At 42.9% G+C, this 18,682-nt stretch overlaps 1 protein-coding gene across 1 annotated transcript in view; it reads right to left on the bottom strand.

Moving 5' to 3' along the window:
- Positions 1–18,682, bottom strand: part of LOC145404056 (uncharacterized) — a 259,743-nt gene that overhangs the window by 93,730 nt on the left and 147,331 nt on the right. The window lies entirely within an intron of this gene.

The following is an 18,682-nucleotide window of genomic DNA, read 5'->3' as shown; positions in this document are numbered from 1 at the left end:
CCCCCAGCCTCAGGGGGGATGACTTGGACCAATACAGGAAGGAATGAAGGTGGGTTGTCATTTATTGTTCAGTCTTGGTTGGGTGACTTTGGGAAGTTGAGTTGACGTAAACCCCCTTTAATATTGGGTTTCAATGTACCGATTTATGATAAAATCGGTAAACGATAAGGTATGACCTGACGTAACCCCATGGTAAAACGAGTAATGACTGTATACAGTCACTAATCGTTTTACCATGGGGTTACTTCAGGTTATACCTTATCGTATACTGATTTTATTGTAAATCAGGAAATTGAAACACATTATAAAAGGGGGGTTACGTCAACTCAGCTTTCCAAAGTCACCTACCCAAGACTGAAATAAAAATAAAAACCAACCTTAATCACTTCCTGTGTCGGTCCAAGTCGTCTCCACGACCAAAACAAACATTATCACACCAATACAGGAGGCGTTACTCACGTACAGTAAAAATCACCGTAACAACACAACAACCACACTTGCGTAACGGTGGCCTGGTGCTACACAATGTACTGTATAGGCCTACTGTAGCATGATGCTTGGCTGAGGGGGGGGGGCACACATGAACGAGTGGAAAAGACAGGGCTTTGAAGGAATGGCGGGACCGCAACTGAACCAAAACAATGCTCTGCACGTGGGGCTGCCATCTTGCTTGAGACAAGTGACTGTCGCCTTGCGTATGCCTGGCGCTTCGTACGAAATTTTCCGAGGGCAATATCGTTATAGCGGGAAATTCATCAGAAATCGGATTTTCGGGTGGAACTTTTCTGTTATCGTTGTAGAGAATTATCGTATAATGAATCAACGTAAAACGAGTAGTGACTGTGTACATATATATATACTATATATATATATATATATATATATATATATATATATATATATATATATATATATATATATATATATATATACAGTATATATATATATATCTATATATATATACGTATATATATATATATATATATATATACTGTATATATATACAGTACAGGTAACACGCATGGAACACGATCTCATGGAACGTGCTTGCAATTATACACAGTAAGGGCTGGGATACATATAAGACAATGTAAGATTAAAAAACCATTATGAAAACTACAAATTAACGCAGGAGAGACCTTTTGAAAGATCAAATCCCCGAACGTCACCGCAGCGCGCGGTTTGTTTGGATTACGTGACGATCTAGGCGGGAAATTATTCAGTGAGTGAGACATTCCCGAGTACAGTAGCACAGTATTTGTAAGTTAAATATTTACAGTATTGTACTGTTCTGGTAAGTTTATGTGCAACTTAAAGTACTATTAAATAACATTAAAGCAAGAAATAAAGTCTTATAACCAGTTTACCTGATAGGCGTCAGAATATTGCCTTTTTTATTTGTTCGTTTTTTCCACAGCACTGTACAGTATTTGTAAGTTAAATATTTACTGTTCTCGTATGTACTGTACTTGAAAGCACTTAAATAAAGTTAAATCATTAAATAAAGCCTTGTAACCAGTTAACCCCAATTATATGATTACCCATGATCGGCGTCGGAATATTGCCTTTTTTGTTTGTTTGTTAAACTCTTACTGTACTGCTTTTCAACAGTACTGTATTTGTAAGGTAAATATTTACTGTTCTGGTATGTACTTGTAAGCAATTAAAGCATTAAGTAAAGCCTTGTAACCAGTTAACCTAATTTATATGATTACCCATGATCGGCGTCGGAATATTGCCTTTTTTGTTTGTTCGTTATAGACTTATAATAAGAGAAAAATACATTTTTTTCTTGGTATCTTTACCTATTTGCTCAGGTTTGCTGTAATGGTTTGGATCATTTGATGCAATGCAACTTGTAGAAAACTGTGAAAACTTTCAGGAAGTGAACGAAAATCTGGGACACGAGACTGACCTTGACTTCACCCTCTCATGTATCATCGTCAGTTCACCACCTGCTATCGTGATGAGTGGATGTACGATTTTTTCGCTCGTGGCCATGCCTAACCACGCATAGTTACACCCACTATCTCGACCCAGACAGAAAATACAATCTTTTTCCTCCCTTGCAAAACACAAACAACCACCCTGTTTACGAGACAGCAATATATATTGCGAAAATAACAAGGTAAAATGATAAAGATGAACGTAAAATGATAGAGAAAGATGAACATGTTATGACGGAAGAAGTACGTTTTCCCCGTCTGTAAACGTATTTATTTCTGCTTGGTATCTGTATTCGTAATAATTAGACTTATTGTTAGTTCTGAAACTGCATTACGATTCTATTTTTAGCCATTCTCGTGGTGTGGGAGCTGGAAGTTGTGACACAACTTCCTTATTGCTAATCGGACTGACCCTCCACTTTATTCTCCCGTGGCAGAGTCTAGCCTTGGAGGACGTGCAGTTTTCTCATTTAGGACTGAAAATTCAACTCTTTCGCTCCCTTTTCCAAGCATGGGCACAACGATAACGTAAAAAATAACTCGAAATTACCATAAACATATATCAAAAAGGTGAAAATGTATTCAAAACATTTTTTTTTCCCAGCCATTCCTAACAGATTATGTACTGAAATCATTCGATATCACAGTACTGCATTTCTAAGTTAAATATGTACTGTTCTGGTATGTACTTGTAAGTTAAAGCACTGGTACCAGTTAACCTGATTTATATGATTACCTATGATTGGCGTCGGAATGTTTCCTTGTGTTTATGTACAGTATTTGTGTGTTGAAGTTTTGCTCTGGAGTACTGTATTTGTGAGTTATAACATTAAATAAACCTTCTAACCACTTAAAGTGCTTTCTAGTGATTACCAGTGACAGATAACAGCAAAACAACACATTTGGGGGGTCTAGGGAGCAAAATACGGAGTACTTTAAATATACGCGATTTCGCACCTAACACGGCACGGTAGGAACGAAATCCACGTGTTCCGTGCGAGTTACCTGTATATATATACATATATACAGTATATATATATATATATATATATATATATACAGTATATATACAGTAAGACCTCACGATAGCAGACTAATTGGGGCTCAAACCATTCCGAAAAATGTGAAATTCCGATAAAAGTGACATCCGGACTTTCCCTTCCTACCCGGACTTTTTCTGATATATCAGACATTAGTCTGGATTACATGAACGGTTTTTGCGATACTGTACTATGTTATAACTTCACTATATTAATCAAATGGTATAATATATATAATAATACTGTACTGTACCCTGATAAACATGTCTTTTTATTTAACTTATTGTGGTGAACATAGCTGGAGTGGTCAGGTAGTCAGGACTGCTTCTGGCTCTATCGGACTTTTTCCGCTACATAGGAATTTAGTCCGGTAGCTCCTCAGGTCCGATAAAAGCGAATTCCGGTGTACTGAAGTCCGTTATATCGAGGTTTTACTGTACATATATATATATATATATATATATATATATATATATATATATATATACAGGTAAGCCCTTAATTCACACGAACTTTTTTCACGTGATATCGGTTATCCACGAATTTTTCGTACAATAATTAAAATAAAATTTATAGTATTCAAATAAATAATTTTAATATACAAGAGAAATAAATAAAATATAAAAATGCCTACCTGCTGACCGTGTGCATACATGTGTGTGTGTGTGTGTGTGTGTGTGTGTGTGTGTGTGTATTTACCTATTTGTATTTACCTATTTGTAGTATACAGGAATTGAGCAATGCTCGTGTTGTCCTGTCTCCATATCCACATTTATCAAGTCTACCTTTACACACATGAATGTTTTTCTCATGCACCACCTCTTTGTCTAAGTCGTTCCAAATTTTTAAGAATATACCTAATTGTGATATACACGGAATGTACTATGCTCGTGGGTTTCCGTCGCTGTTTCTCAATAAGTCGAATTTAACTTTAAACTCGTTTATGTTTTTAGACTGGACGATCTCTTTGTCCAGGCTATTCCATAAGTCTATACTTCTGTAAGGAAAGCTATATTTCTTGATATCCTTCAAGCAGCTTGACTTTTTCAATTTCATTCCATGTCCTCTTGTTGCTCTCTTATCCCATACAAACAGATCTTCTTTGTCAATTTTATCTACTCCCACCATGGTCCTGAACACCGCAATCATGTCTCCCCTCTTTCTCCTTTCCTCTAACGAAGGCAAATCCAGATTTTTCCAGCCTCTCTCTGTATGACAGGTCTGTCAGACTGGGGACCATCTTGGTTGCTGTTCTTTGTATTCTCTCAATCTTGTTTATATCTTTCTTTTTGTGTGGGGACCACACTACCGCTGCATATTCTAACCTGGGGCGGATCATGGCCACTATCAATTTTTTCATCATTTCCTCATCCATATAATGAAATGCTACTCTTATGTTAGTCAAGAGCTTATAAGTCTCTCCAACTATCTTGTTAATGTGCTTTTCTGGTGACAAACTATCTTGGACCAGCACTCCCAAATCTTTCTCTTCTCTCCTTTTTGTGATTAATTCATTACCCAAAAATAATTCAGTGATGGTCTCCTGGTACTTTTACCCATTTCCAATATTTTACATTTCTTTACATTAAATTTCATTTCCCACGTCCAGCTCCAATTGTGTATCCTATCCAAATCCTCCTGCAGTATTTTACAATCCTCCTCAACCTCTATCTTCCTCAAGATCTTTACATCATCAGCAAACAGACTCGCATAACTGTTCACTCCATCTACCATATCATTTACATAAATCAGGAACATTACTGGCGCCAACACTGAGCCTTGAGGGACTCCACTTGTTACTTCCCTCCATCCAGACATCTTTTCCTTTATTACTGTCCTCATTTGTCTGTCTCTCAAAAAGTCTCTCATCCATTCCAGAAGTTTCCCCTTTAGTCCTCCTATATATTCTAGTTTCCACATTAGTCTCTTATGATGTGTGTATGTGGGAGGTCGGTCTACCACGCACCACACAGTCAGTTGGAATCCGACGGTCGAACCATGCGTGACTCACGAATCGTTATTTGTGGCTTATTTTTCTGCCTTCCAGTGATTGCTTGCCTTGTCTGCCAACATGTTAGTGATGTATGTGGTAACACACCAAAATGGACTAGTAAAGTGATGTTGCTGACAGAGAAAGTTAAAGTGTTGGACAAACTTAAGGGAGGAATGTTGGCAACAATTCTCCGTCAGGATGATTCCCCGTCATTTATTTACATACCAGTTTATTTAGCAAATACAGTACACTAGTTTTTTACTTATATGAGTTATAAAATCCCCCTGAAAATTAGTTATTAAAGTATTAATTAATCAATTAGTATATTTATAGAATGACAGGAAATCGTCTATGTTTTGATGGTGAATTGACTTCGTGGTGAACTGCCTTGGAACCGAGTGTTTGGGGTGAGTCAACTGTTCTTACAATAAAGAAGGCAGAACGTAGCATACGGGAGGCAGTGAGGGCTAGTGCACCAGACTGTACTGAAGTGTCTCCACCTATGCCTGTGAACTGGCTCGGAACCGTATGTTTGAGGTGACGACTCGAGGTGCCTGGAACCACTGTCTGACTCTCTTCTTCTTCATTTCTGCAACATTCGCGGCCTTTCATCTAACTTTCGCTCTGTTGAGCACCACCTCTCCTCCTCTAAACCTCACCTTCTTTTTCTAACGGAGACTCAGCTGTCTGAGGCAACTGACAGCAAACCCTTTTCTGTATCCTCCTACTTTCTCTATACTCATTTCAAAGCCAAAGGTGGCTGTTGTGTATACATACGCAACGACTTATCTTGCTCTCGTGTTCCTGAACTTGATTCTTCTGAATTCTCCACTCTCTGGCTTCGGCTTTCCTGTCATTCTCTGACTAAATATATCTGTGCTGTTTACTTATCCCCTAATTCTACTGACTATCAAAAATTCTTCGACTATCTTACTTCTACGATGGAACACATTCTGTCCATTTCTCCTTTCTCTGAAATCTCCATTCTTGGAGATTTCAATGTTCACCACCACCTTTGGCTCTCCTCTCCTTTCACGGATCCACCTGGTGAACAAGCCTACATCTTTTCTATCCTTAATGACCTAGAGCAGCTTGTACAGCACCCTACCCGTATCCCTGACCGCCTTGGAGAGAGCTCCAACATACTTGACCTCTTCCTCACAACTAATCCTTCAGCTTACTCTGTTAATCTTTTCTCTCCGTTGGGCTCCTCCGATCACAACCTTATTACCTTAACCTGTCCTATCGCTCCAGTACGGCCTGCGGACCCTCCAGGGAAACGTCGTCTCTGGCATTTTGGAGCTGCGGACTGGGAGGCCCTCAGGCAGTACTTCTTTGATTTTCCCTGGAATGATTATTGCTTCCATGGCCGTGAGCCATCTGAGTGTGCCTTGCGCATTACGGAGGTTATTCTCTCGGGCATGGAAGCATACATTCCTTTCTCATATCCTTTGACTAACGCAAGAAAGCCTTGGTTTAATCACGCTTGTTCTAATGCTGTCCGCAACAAGGAGAAGGCCTACAAAAGGTACCGGAGCCAACCCACCCCTGAATCACATAATCTTTACGTTTCTCCCCGGAATCGTGCTAAGTCTGTTCTTCGCTCTACTAAAAATAATTTCATCCATACTAAATGCTCTCAACTCTCCAACTCGAATTCTTCCCGCTCCTTCTGGCACCTTGCCAAAAATCTTTCTAACAACTTTACCTCATCATCCTTCCCTCCTCTTTTCTACTCTGATGGTTCTGTAGCTACTTCTTCTACTGATAAAGCAGATCTCTTTGCACAGACTTTCTCCTCCAATTCCACCTTAGACGATTCCGGTGTTGTTCCTCCATCACTTCCCCCCTCTGACTTCCTCATGGCTGACATTAAAATTTCTTCAGTTGATGTATTTTCTGCCATTACTGGCCTCAGTACTAACAAGGCATATGGGCCTGATGGGGTCCCTCCTGTTGTTCTCAAAAACTGTGCTTCTGTGCTTACACCCTGCCTAGGCAAACTATTTCGCCTTTGTCTGTCAACTTGTACCTTTCCTTCTTGCTGGAAGTTTGCTCTCATTCAGCCAGTCCCAAAGAAGGGTGACCACTCCCAACCCTCCAACTATCGTCCAATTGCTTTAACGTCCTGTATTTCAAAAGTTTTCGAGTCAATTCTTAATAAAAAATTTTAAGGCATCTTTCCTATCACAACCTTCTTTCCGATCGTCAGTATGGGTTCCGTCAGGGACGCTCCACTGGCGATCTTCTCACCTACCTTTCAGACTCCTGGTCATCCTCCTTTCGGGACTTTGGCGAAAGCTTTGCCATTGCACTTGACATCTCAAAGGCTTTCGATCGAGTCTGGCATAAATCTTTAATTTCCAAACTGCCCTCCTACGGTTTCTATCCTTCTATCTGTACCTTCATCGCTAGCTTCCTTTCTGGTCGTTCTATAGCTGCTGTCGTAGACGGCCATCGTTCTTCTCCTAGATCTATCAACAGTGGTGTTCCTCAGGGCTCTGTCCTATCACCAACTCTCTTCCTTTTATTCATCAATGATCTTCTAAGCTGTACATCTAACTCTATCCACTCATACGCTGATGACTCCACCCTTCACCTTTCCATTCGGTTCCCGCAACGCCCATCTCAACAGTTACTTCAAGAAACAAGGGATGAGGCTATGGCACACCTAATGTCTGACTTGGCTCATATCTCTGACTGGGGTAAAAATAATATGGTTGTCTTTAATGCTTCTAAGACTCAGTTCTTACACCTATCAACCCGACAAAATCTTCCACAGGTATACCCACTAATGTTTAATAATATTCAGATTAATCCTGCATCATCCTTGAACATGCTTGGGGTTTCATTTACTCGGGACTTATCTTGGAAAGATCATATTGCATCTCTTGTAAAATCTGCTTCCAAGAGATTGGGTGTGCTAAGCCGACTCCGCTCTTTCTTTACCCCTGCACAATTGTTGACTCTATACAGGGGTTTTATCCGCCCCTGTGTGGAGTACAACTCTCATGTGTGGGGAGGCTCCCCACATACAGCTCTTCTCAATAGGGTGGAGTCAAAGGCTTTTCGTCTCATTAACGCTCCTCCTCTTATTGACTCCCTTCAACCTCTGTCTCTTCGCCGCACTGTTGCATCTTTATCTCTTTTCTATCGCTACTTTAATGGTCACTGCTCCTCTGAACTGTCTGCTTGCATTCCTCCACCTCTACGACGGGCGCGTAGCACCCGTCTGGCAGCAAACTCTCATCCCTTTTCTGTCCAACTCTCTAATGCAAGAGTTAACCGTTACTCCCAGTCCTTCATTCATGCAACAGGTCAGCTCTGGAACTGTCTCCCTCTGTCTGTATTTCCTCCTGCCTATGATCTCCAGTCTTTCAAACGCAGTGTGTCCAAGCATCTCAAAATGATCGGATCTTGAATTTGGCTCTCTATTGTATTTTGTTTTTCTCTTGGAGGGAACTGTTACTGCGGGCTCATGGCCTTTGGTTCCTTCTTCCTCGCATAAAAAAAAAAAAAAAAAAAAAACTGTTTGGACAATAAAGAAGGCAGAATGTAGCATATGGGAGACAGTGAGGGCTTGTGCACCAGACTGCTGAAGTGTCTCCACCTACGCATGTGCTTGTCAGGTTTCAGTGTTAAATTTCTTACATTTTTGTTGTTTTTCATACTTTATGCTAGTTTATAAGGTGTATGTAGTGCATAAACAGTATTATTCAGATGTAATATACTTTGTAGACATGCGTAATTATGTGCACACAAGGGCAGAACATATACGCGAATTTACCAAATATGCAAAGGGTCTGGGAACGTAACCCTCGTGTGAATTAAGGGCTTACCTGTATATAATATATACTGTATATAGTGTATATATATACAGTACATATATATATATATATATATATATATATATATATATATATACAGTATATATACAGTAATCCCTCTAATATCTGAGCGCCCAATATCCGAACATCCCCACTAACTGGATATAATTGTCCCGGGATGGAAAAAAAAAAAAAAAAAAAAATTCCCGCCCGTAATTTGAACTTGGCACATGGGGCGCGGGACAGCTTTGTTGTGGCGCAACATTCCTCCGACGTCCGCTAGAGTGCCCCTGCATCCTCCCCATTTTCCGCCTGTCTCTCGTCGCCATGCCTCGTCATGGCTGCCCACGTGCTCGCTTTTGTGGTGGTGCCTTACCTGGTGCAGGCTCTCCTGCCTCTCCTTTGTATGTGTGATGATGGCCCCGCCGCCTGAGAAGAGGAAGAGAGTGGTGTTGACTCTGGAGAAGAAACGGGAGATATTGGAGAAAGTAGATGCGGGGTGGTCTTCTTCCCACATCCTCCGCGAGTTCAACCTGGCCCGATCTACTTTGTTTAATATTAAGAGATCCCGAGACAAACTCATGCAGTACACGGCTGACTTCTTGTCGAGAAGCAAACGCAACGTGGAAAGGAAGGTGATGTTTACTCCCAAGTTTGCAGAAGACGACCGCTCCACGTTGATTTGGTATCGACAGCAACGTGCTGCTGGTGTGATGGTACGTGGTATGGAGCTGAAGGCTGTTGCTGAGAAGTTCGCCAGGCTTCACGACGCCCTAGACTTCAAGGCATCCGAGGGTTAGCTCTTCGCGTTTAAGTTATGACATGGCCTTACCAACCATAAAGCTCATGATGAAGCTTCGGACGCTAACGAGGATGGAGTTGACGAGTTTCGGCACAAGGTGAAGGACTTGATCGACAGGGAGGGCCTCACTCTCGGTCAAGTCTACAACGCTGACGAAACTGGTTTATTCTATCGCTCTTTCCCAACGAACACTCTAGCCGACGAGACGGAGAAGCGTGTACCTGGCCGCAAGCTCTCCAAGCAACGGATATCTGCTTTGTGTTGTGCCAATGCTAACGGCATGCACCGGCTTAAGCCCGTTATTGTTGGCCGTGCAAAGCAGCTTCGGTGTCTTCGTGGGGTGATGGATGTCCTTCCTGTCGTCTGCTACCATTCTTTGAAGGCATGGTTTACAGCCCAGATCTTCAAAGACTGGTTCCACCGCCATTTCGTCAAGGAGGTCATACATTACCAGACGGAGACACTGGGAATCCCACGCGACCAGGTAAAGGCCCTCCTTCTCCTAGACAATGCACATGCCCACTTGTGCGACAAGGACTTGGTGGCTGAGAATGGCCGCATTAGGTGCATATTTCTGCCACCTAATACGACTGCTCTCATCCAACCAATGGACCAAGGAGTGATCGTGGCAACAAAGAGGCTGTACCGAAGGAAGTTCCTAGACGAGGTGATGGTTGTTCTCAAGGACAAGGACGAGCCCAGGGAGGGACAGGACACGCGAGGCCAGCGGACTTTGGAAAACCTTCGCCGCTACAACATCAAGTCTGCAATCTACAACTGGGCCAGTGCATGGAAGGAAATCCCTGTCAAGACTCTAGAAAATGGTTGGTCTCATCTGCTTCTCGGAACGGATGTGGAGTACGATTTCCTAGGTTTTGATGTGGATGACTTCCATGCATGTCTACGTATGCAAGGCGACGATGATGATGTGGACGATGTGCGTGAGTGGTTGGATGACGACGAGGGCGATCCTGGGTATCAGACATTGTCTGATATTGAGATCGCATCTTCAGTTGCAGGTGTCAGTACCCAGCTTGAAGATTCCGACGAGGACGGCGACGATGATGCGGACTTCTCTCAGCATGACACAACTCCAGCCATCCCCAAGCTGAGCGCACTCCGGGAACACCTAGAGTTCGTTCTGGACTACCTGGAACACCCGGACTGCGACAGGGAGATGGGGCCCATGGGACTTGTGCAGGAAGTGCGTGCTTTCAGGCAGCGTATCATCAATCGTCAGAATCGTCGTTCCTTGCGTCAATCAACGATTGACAGTTTTTTCAGGCCTGTGACTCCCGCTGTGCCCAGCCCTGGCTCCATTCCGTTGCCTCCTCAAGACAGGCCCTCATGCTCCGGGCCACAGCCCAGCACATCAGCCATGGTGGAGTTACGCTCTACGTGAGTTTGCGTCTGTCTTCAGAGTCGTCTGCAGTGGGTACGCCATCACCACGACCCAGCAACGCACCCCTAGGTCACCTGCCAGCGATACTCTCGAACTCGGACAGTGAATAGACGCCAAGAACTTCTCCACTAGACCACACGGGAATTTACAGTGTTGTGCAGTGAAAAAAACCATGCATTGTGTTAAGGATTTACAGTTGTGAGTGAAAAGACAATTTTTGAACTAAATTTAACGTAAATAGACTTGTGTGTTTTTGCTTTAGAAAACGGTTATAAGAGTGGAAAGACTTAAAGTGCAGAGTGCAACACTTATAAGTTACAATGGAGCATAAATTAGACAAGAGTGTGCACTGTGAACAGAATGGACTTCTGAGTGCCAATGACTAAGTTCAGTGAAAGACTTCATGAACAGTGTACTGCAAGTCATTCATTCATTCATTCATTGCCAGACGCCATGTATCCCAAACGGGGTGGCCAAGGGTGCTTCAGGAAATCCTTCTTACTGTCACAGTCCGAGAGGAGGCGGTTATTCATCGAGATGGCCATGGACTTGATGTAAGTAGGCAGAATGTTTCATACTGTACTCTACTGTATTTTCCATACTATACTTACCTCAAACACCTCATTTCACTCTTTTATGTCCCTTATTGGTGTGAATATGCTGTGTCTTCGGTGCTATGCATGTGCAGTAGGAAGGTGTTTTTCTGAGTCAGGCTAGGTTAGGGTCCATAACTACCAGTCCAGGAGCCAGGGACTTGTAAGTACTCAGAATGTTTAATATTGTATGAACCTACCTAAAAAAACTCATTTTATGCTTGTTTTGCATTTATTTCAGTCTTTTATGTCCCTTACTGGTGTGATTTGGGTCTTAAATAGGTGCTATGCATGTCCAGAGGGAGATGTATACGTGTTTTTTCTAAGTTAGGGTCCATAAGTACAAGTCCATAAGCTGGGGCCCAATATCCGGACAGGACCACTATCCGGACCTGCCTATGGCTCTATTACGTAGCACGGGCCGAACAGGGTAGTACTCCCGGGGGGAATGGGAATGCTGGTGATAAGGACAGCTGGAGCTCCTGTTTCACTAGCTATCTCACCATCCCCCTTTGCTGACCTTTTCAGTGTGACAGTAACATGGAGAGTACACCAGCATACTCTCCCAAACATTTCCTCTAACTATCTATGCACTACACCACATGCACTTTACATTTCACACAACGTATCCCACTACGTTACAGGGGTTGGCGCCAGCAAGGGCATGCGGCCAGAAAACTTTGCCCCCGCTACCTAGTGGCGGACTTCTGGGGGGAGGCGTGGCGGGGGTTCCGCCGGCATAGATCGTGGGTCCAGGGTGAGATGGGGCTCAGGCCTGTGCTAGAGGGTACAGGGCATTGCGGTTCCCAGGCTGCCGCTTCCGCCCAATAGAGAAGGGCCCGAACCTGGGAGTAGCACCCCAGGAGGCTGCCCTATCAGTGGGTGTATAATGGCGGGATAGTTGCAGTGCCAAGACGCGCTTGGAGGGTGCCCCTGCAGCTGTCCTGGCAGGGTGCCCCGAGGCCACTACCACAGCCACTGGTAAGCTGGTGGGCTAGGGGTCCCAGATCCATTACCTGGACCTGGGACTGTGCAGTGAGTGGGACCTGTGCTGTGTCTGTCCCCCTTTATTAATACTGAAGATGACAAAACAAAATAAGTTTCAAAGCAAGCCTGAGGACAGTAAATCACCCATGGGGATGAGGGTGGGTTCATGGAATGTGGGAAGTTTGAGGGGAAGAGCAGGGGAAGTCGTTGAGGCATTCTGTAGGAGGTGGGTGGATGTGGCATGTTTGCAGGAAGTCTGGTACAGGGGTGGATCAGCCAGAAAGATTGTTGGGAAGGATTGTTGCTATAAGTTGTTTTGGCAGGGGGGGACAGACGGATATGGAGGTGTTGGTGTGATGGTTGCGGAGAAATGGGTGGAATATGTTATGAATGTTTTGAGAGTAAGCGATAGGATATTGGTAGTGAAAATTCTGTTGGGAAGAAAGATAGCTGCGATTATATCGGCATATGCTCCACAGGCAGGATTGGATGAATCAGAGAAAGATAGATTTTGGGATGATTTAATACGTGTAGTGGGTGGTATGCGGGATGAGAGAGTGATTTTGGGAGGGGACTTAAATGGTCATGTAGGTGAAGCAGCACAAGGTTATGAAGGAGTGCATGGGGGATGTGCGTATGGTCTAAGGAATGCAGAAGGGGAAAGGATACTCGAGTTTGGGGAGGCAACGGACATGATTGTGTGCAACACATATTTTAGGAAAAGAGACAGTAGGTTAATTACGTATGAGTCTGGGGGAAATAGCAGTCAGATAGATTATTTTCTGGTTAGGAGGGCCGATAGGAGGTTAGTGAGGGATGTTAAAGTTATAGGAAGTGAGGAGTGTGTGCAGCAGCACAAACTATTGATTTGTGATATGGTGCTTAAAGAACAAGTGATGAAAAAGAGGACTTATGTACCTAGGAGGAAAATATGGAAGCTGAAAAACCAAGTAGTAAGGGATGCCTTCTATAGCGAGTTGAGAGTGGTGGCTGAACAGGGAGCTGTAGACAGAGGCGTTAATGAACAGTACAGAGCCCTCAAGAACAATTTCTTGAGAGTTACTGATGTAACATGCGGCTGGACAAGAGGACCACCAAGACATAAAGTAACTTGGTGGTGGGATGAGGGTGTAGAAGCTGCAATTAAGGAGAAAAGAAGGCTTTTCCGGGAATGGAAGAAGGGTGGTAGCAAAGAGGAAGATTTGGCTGCCAAGCGTAGGGCTAGAAGAGAGGTATACAGGGCAAAGTCTGAGTCACAGAGACAATTACTTGATAACCTAAATCATGGGGAAAGAAAAAATTTATTTACGGTGGCAGGTCAGGTGAAGAGGGATAATCGGGATATCATAGGTGAGCAGTGTGTGAAGAATGATGAAGGAAGGGTAGTGGTGAACAGTGAGGATATTAAAGATGCATGGAGAGAGCATTATAACCGGTTGTTGAATGAGGAGTTTGACTGGGACAGGGAAGGTTTGGAGCCAGCAGATCCAGTGTCTGGCCCGTGGCCTTTGATTGATACTGCTACTGTGAGTGAGGCAATAGGCAGGATGAGGGTGGGGAAGGCAGCAGGTGTGTCTGGGTTGACTGCCAAAATGTTGAAGGCCTCAGGCGATATAGGGGTGAGTTTAGTCACTGACCTGATAAATAGGATTATTTATGAGTGTGTTGTCCCAGATGATTGGCTGAAGAGTGTAATTGTAAAGGTGTATAAAGGGAAGGGTGATGCCCTGGAAAGAGGAAGTTATAGAGGTATAAAGCTTTTAGATCAGATAATGAAGGTAATGGAGAGAGTTTTAGAAGGTATGATTAGAGAAAGAGTGAATATTGATGAGATGCAGTTTGGGTTTATGCCACGTTGGGGGACCACTGATGCCATATTCATTGTTCGACAGCTTCAGGAAAAATATATTGGTAGGAGAAGGGATCTTTATTTTCTTTTTGTTGATTTGGAAAAGGCCTTTGACAGAGTCCCTAGAGAGGTGGTGAAGTGGGCAATGAGAAAGCTTGGCTTGGAGGAGTGGCTGGTTAGAGTGGTTATGACCATGTATGTGGGTGCTCACACCCAGGTGAGAGTGAATGGAGATTTGAGTGATGAGTTTTCCGTGAATGTTGGTGTGCATCAGGGGTCAGTCTTGAGTCCCATGTTGTTTATCATGGTACTTGAAGCCCTTTCACGAGACTTTAGAAACGGACTCCCGTGGGAGTTGTTGTATGCTGATGATTTGGTGTTGATTGCAGAGAATGAAAGGGAGGCGGAGGAAAGGTTTAGGAAGTGAAGAGATGGTATGGGGCAAAAGGGTTTAAGGGTAAATGCAGATAAAACAAAAGTGATGATATCTAGGGTTGGTGGCGTTACTGTCAAAGACGAGGGAGAGTGGCCATGTGCAGTTTGCCACAAGGGCATGGGAAGTACAGGTTATCCCTTAATTCACGCGAACTTTTTTCACGCGATTTCAGTTATCCACGAATTTTTCGTACAATAATTAAAACAAAATTATAGTATTCAAATAAGTAATTTCAATATACAAGAGAAATAAAGTATAAAAAATGCCTACCTGCTGCCCGTGTGCACACATATATGTATGTGTGTGTGTGTATGTGTGTGTGGGAGCCGAACGGTCGAACCATGCATGACTTGCAAATTGTTATTTGTGGCTTATTATTCTGCCTTCCAGTAATTGCTTGCCTTGTCTGTCAACATGGGGCATAAGCGTAGTGCTAGTGATGCATGTGGTAACACACCAAAACTGACTTGTAAAGTGATGTTGCTGACAGAGAAAGTTAAAGTGTTGGACAAACTTCATGGAGGAATGTCGGCGACAATTCTCCGTCAGGACGATTCCCCGTCATTTATTTACATACCAGTTTATTTAGCAAGTAAGTACACTAGTTTTTTACTTATATGAGTTATAAAATCCCCCTGAAAATTAGTTATTAAAGTATTAATTAATCAATAATAAGTATATTAATAGAATGACAGGGAATTGTCCATGTTTTGACGGTGAATTGACTTGATGGTGAATTGTCTCAGAACCGTATGTTTGGGGTGAGTCAACTGTTCATACAATAAAGAAGGAGAACGTAGCATACGGGAGAAGGGCTAGTGCACCAGACTGCTAAAGAGTGTCCACCTACGCCTGTGAATTGTCTTGTAACCGCATGTTTGGGGTGAATGAGTCAACTGTTCATACAATAAAGAAGGCAGAATGTAGCATACGGAAGGCAGTGAGGGCTAGTGCACCAGACTGCTGAAGTGTCCACCTACGCCTGTGCTTGTCAGGTTTCAGTTTTAAATTTGTTACATTTTTGTTGTTTTTAATACTTTATGCTAGTTTATAAGGTGTATGTAGTGCATAAACAGTATTATTCAGATGTAATATACGTATAGACATGCGTAATTATGTGCACATAAGGGCAGAACATATACGCGAATTTACCACATACACGAAGGGTCTGGGAACCTAACCCTCGTGTGAATTAAGGGCTTACCTGTAATTCCATCTTGTGCGGTGTGTGTGATAAATGGGTGCATAAGAGATGTAGTGGTATCAGAGGTAGACTGCGAGATAATGTTGATTTTATGTGTACGGCGTGCCGGGGTGAGCAGGTGGAGATTGTCAGACGTGAAAGGATTGAACTTGCAGGTGAATCTCTTGAGTGTGTGGAAGAGTTTTGTTATTTGGGAGACATGTTGTGTGCTGGAGGTGGGGCTGGAGCTAGCTCTGTGGCTAGGGTGAGAAGTGGTTGGAAGAAGTTCAGGGAGCTCTTGCCTCTCCTGATATTGAGAGGGCTCTCCCTACGTGCTAAGGGGTCTTTGTATGCAGCATGTGTTAGGAGTGTAATGCTGTATGGCAGTGAGACCTGGGCAGGAAGATATTCGCCGGCTCAGACGTACAGAAATGACAATGATTAGGTGGATGTGCAGTGCGCCCCTGCGTCCAAGGCCTGGAAGGGCTGGGTTTACAATGGAAGAGTTGAGAGGTAGGATGGGACTGGAGTGTATTGGTGTTGTGATGAGGAGAGGTAGATTGAGGTGGTTTGGACATGTGGAGAGGATGGGGGATGATAATTGGGTGAGGAAGGTGAGAAGTGTTATTATTGGGGGTGGGGTTATGAGGGGTAGACCGAGAGAGACATGGGACGAGGTTATTAAGTGTGACCTTAGGGTTAAGGGACTGAACAGGGAGGCTGCAATGGATCGTGCAGCGTGGAGAGCCGCCATTAGGTGACCAAGGCCGACACATGCAAGCATGTTGGAGCCTTTGAAAACGAAAACGATATATATATATATATATATATATATATATATATGTATATATATCCATCATCCAATCCTACTTTGTCCCATAAGAAGCGTAGAAACCCGGGGCTAGGCAGTTGGTCCCGTCATTTAAGATGAGAGTGACCAGCCTCACTCATCCCTGAGTGGCATTATGTGAGCACTCAACCAAACCATCCCTTGGATATAAACCTTCACGGGCTCAATCCGACTGGAGCGCAATAATTATCCACTAAACCGTAAGGCGCCAAATTTAGCTATATTGTTACCACCCAGCGTAGTAAATGGTTTCCTGGTGTACAGGAAACCATTTGGCTGGTCACTCAGTGTAGAGTCACCTACAGGCAGAAGGAAGAGGAAAGAATGAAGGAAAGAAAGACAGAAGAGGGAGCTAAAGTCACTGTATATATACAGTAATCCCTCCACGATCCGTTGTAATAGAGCCAAAGGTATGTCCAGAAAGTGGTCCTGTCCAGATAGTGGGCCCCAGCCTCCTGGACTTGTACTTAAGGACCCTAACCCAGCCTAACTTTGAATGCCACCTAAAAAATTCCCTCGCAGACATGCATAGCATCTATCTAAACCTATTTAAGACCCTATTCACATCAATAATGGACATAGAGCATGAAATAAATGAAAAAGAACCAAAGCATGAGGAATTAGAAGTGACTGTACCTCAGCCAGGGTACTTACAGCACGTCTGTGGCCGCCTACTCTAAGGCACCGGCAGTGGTGAAAATGCTCTTGAAGCACATTCAGTAATCCAGTGTTGTGCTGCACTTAGTAATTCTTTGCACTGTGAGTTATAATTGTTTAACACTGCACATTCTGTTACAGTAATTGCACCACACCAGTTTCAACCACCAGTTTGCACTCCACAGTTAATCTTTTGCACTCTAAATTCTAATTTCTTAACACTGCACAACACCGTAAATTCCCGTGTGGTCTAGTGACGAGGTATTGCTGTTTATTCACTGTTTATTCACAAAAAAAGAGCACGTGTGGCATCCACTGCGATAAGCATCTACTCGTGATCGAAGTTAAGCAGTAACTGTTGGTGAGGGGGAAACGGGGTTGCCAGATCGCAACTCGGTCACTCAATTTTCATTACCAAATTTAACTTTTCATTGCCAAATTCGTAAAGCTAGCATTTATTTTTCACTAATTATATATACAAGTGGAAATACATGTAATCACTCTCCTTACAATTAACAGCATGTTGATTATTTTCAGACTATGTAGGCTTGCAGATTAATCAGTGAGAGCAAACAATCCACCATCTCCATCCTGTGTATCCTCATACATGTGAAAAATTCGTTTGGTAATGCATTACTCTGATTCATTACCAAACGAATTTTTCATTACCAAATTGGCCCACATTTGGTAATGAAAAATACCAAATGGCAACCCTGAAAGGGGATGGGGGAGGAAGGAAGGGTTGAAGGGGCCATGATGTAAACAGCTGTTCGGTGCCGCGCCGCAGTTTCAAATTACGAGTGGGAATAAATTTGGATTTAGTGGGAATTTATTTCTTTTTTTGGCCATTTTTGGGTTCTGAAGGTCCAGGCCCACAATGTCCGGTAAGTGGGCATCCAGATAGTATGGGGATTACTGTATATATATATATATATATATAGATAGATAGATAGATATATATAGATAGATATATATATATTTATATATATATATTTATATATATATACAGTATATATATATATATATATATATATATATATATATATATATATATTGTATATAATAATATAGAATATATCTATCTATCTATATATATAATATATAATCCACTCACTCG

Source organism: Coenobita brevimanus, chromosome 62, assembly GCF_032717465.1.
Source record: "Coenobita brevimanus isolate Jiangsu-jjx chromosome 62, ASM3271746v2, whole genome shotgun sequence".
NCBI lineage: Eukaryota > Metazoa > Arthropoda > Malacostraca > Decapoda > Coenobitidae > Coenobita > Coenobita brevimanus.
The sequence above is the reverse complement of the archived record's forward strand: the minus strand, read 5'-3'. Positions and strand labels throughout refer to the sequence as shown.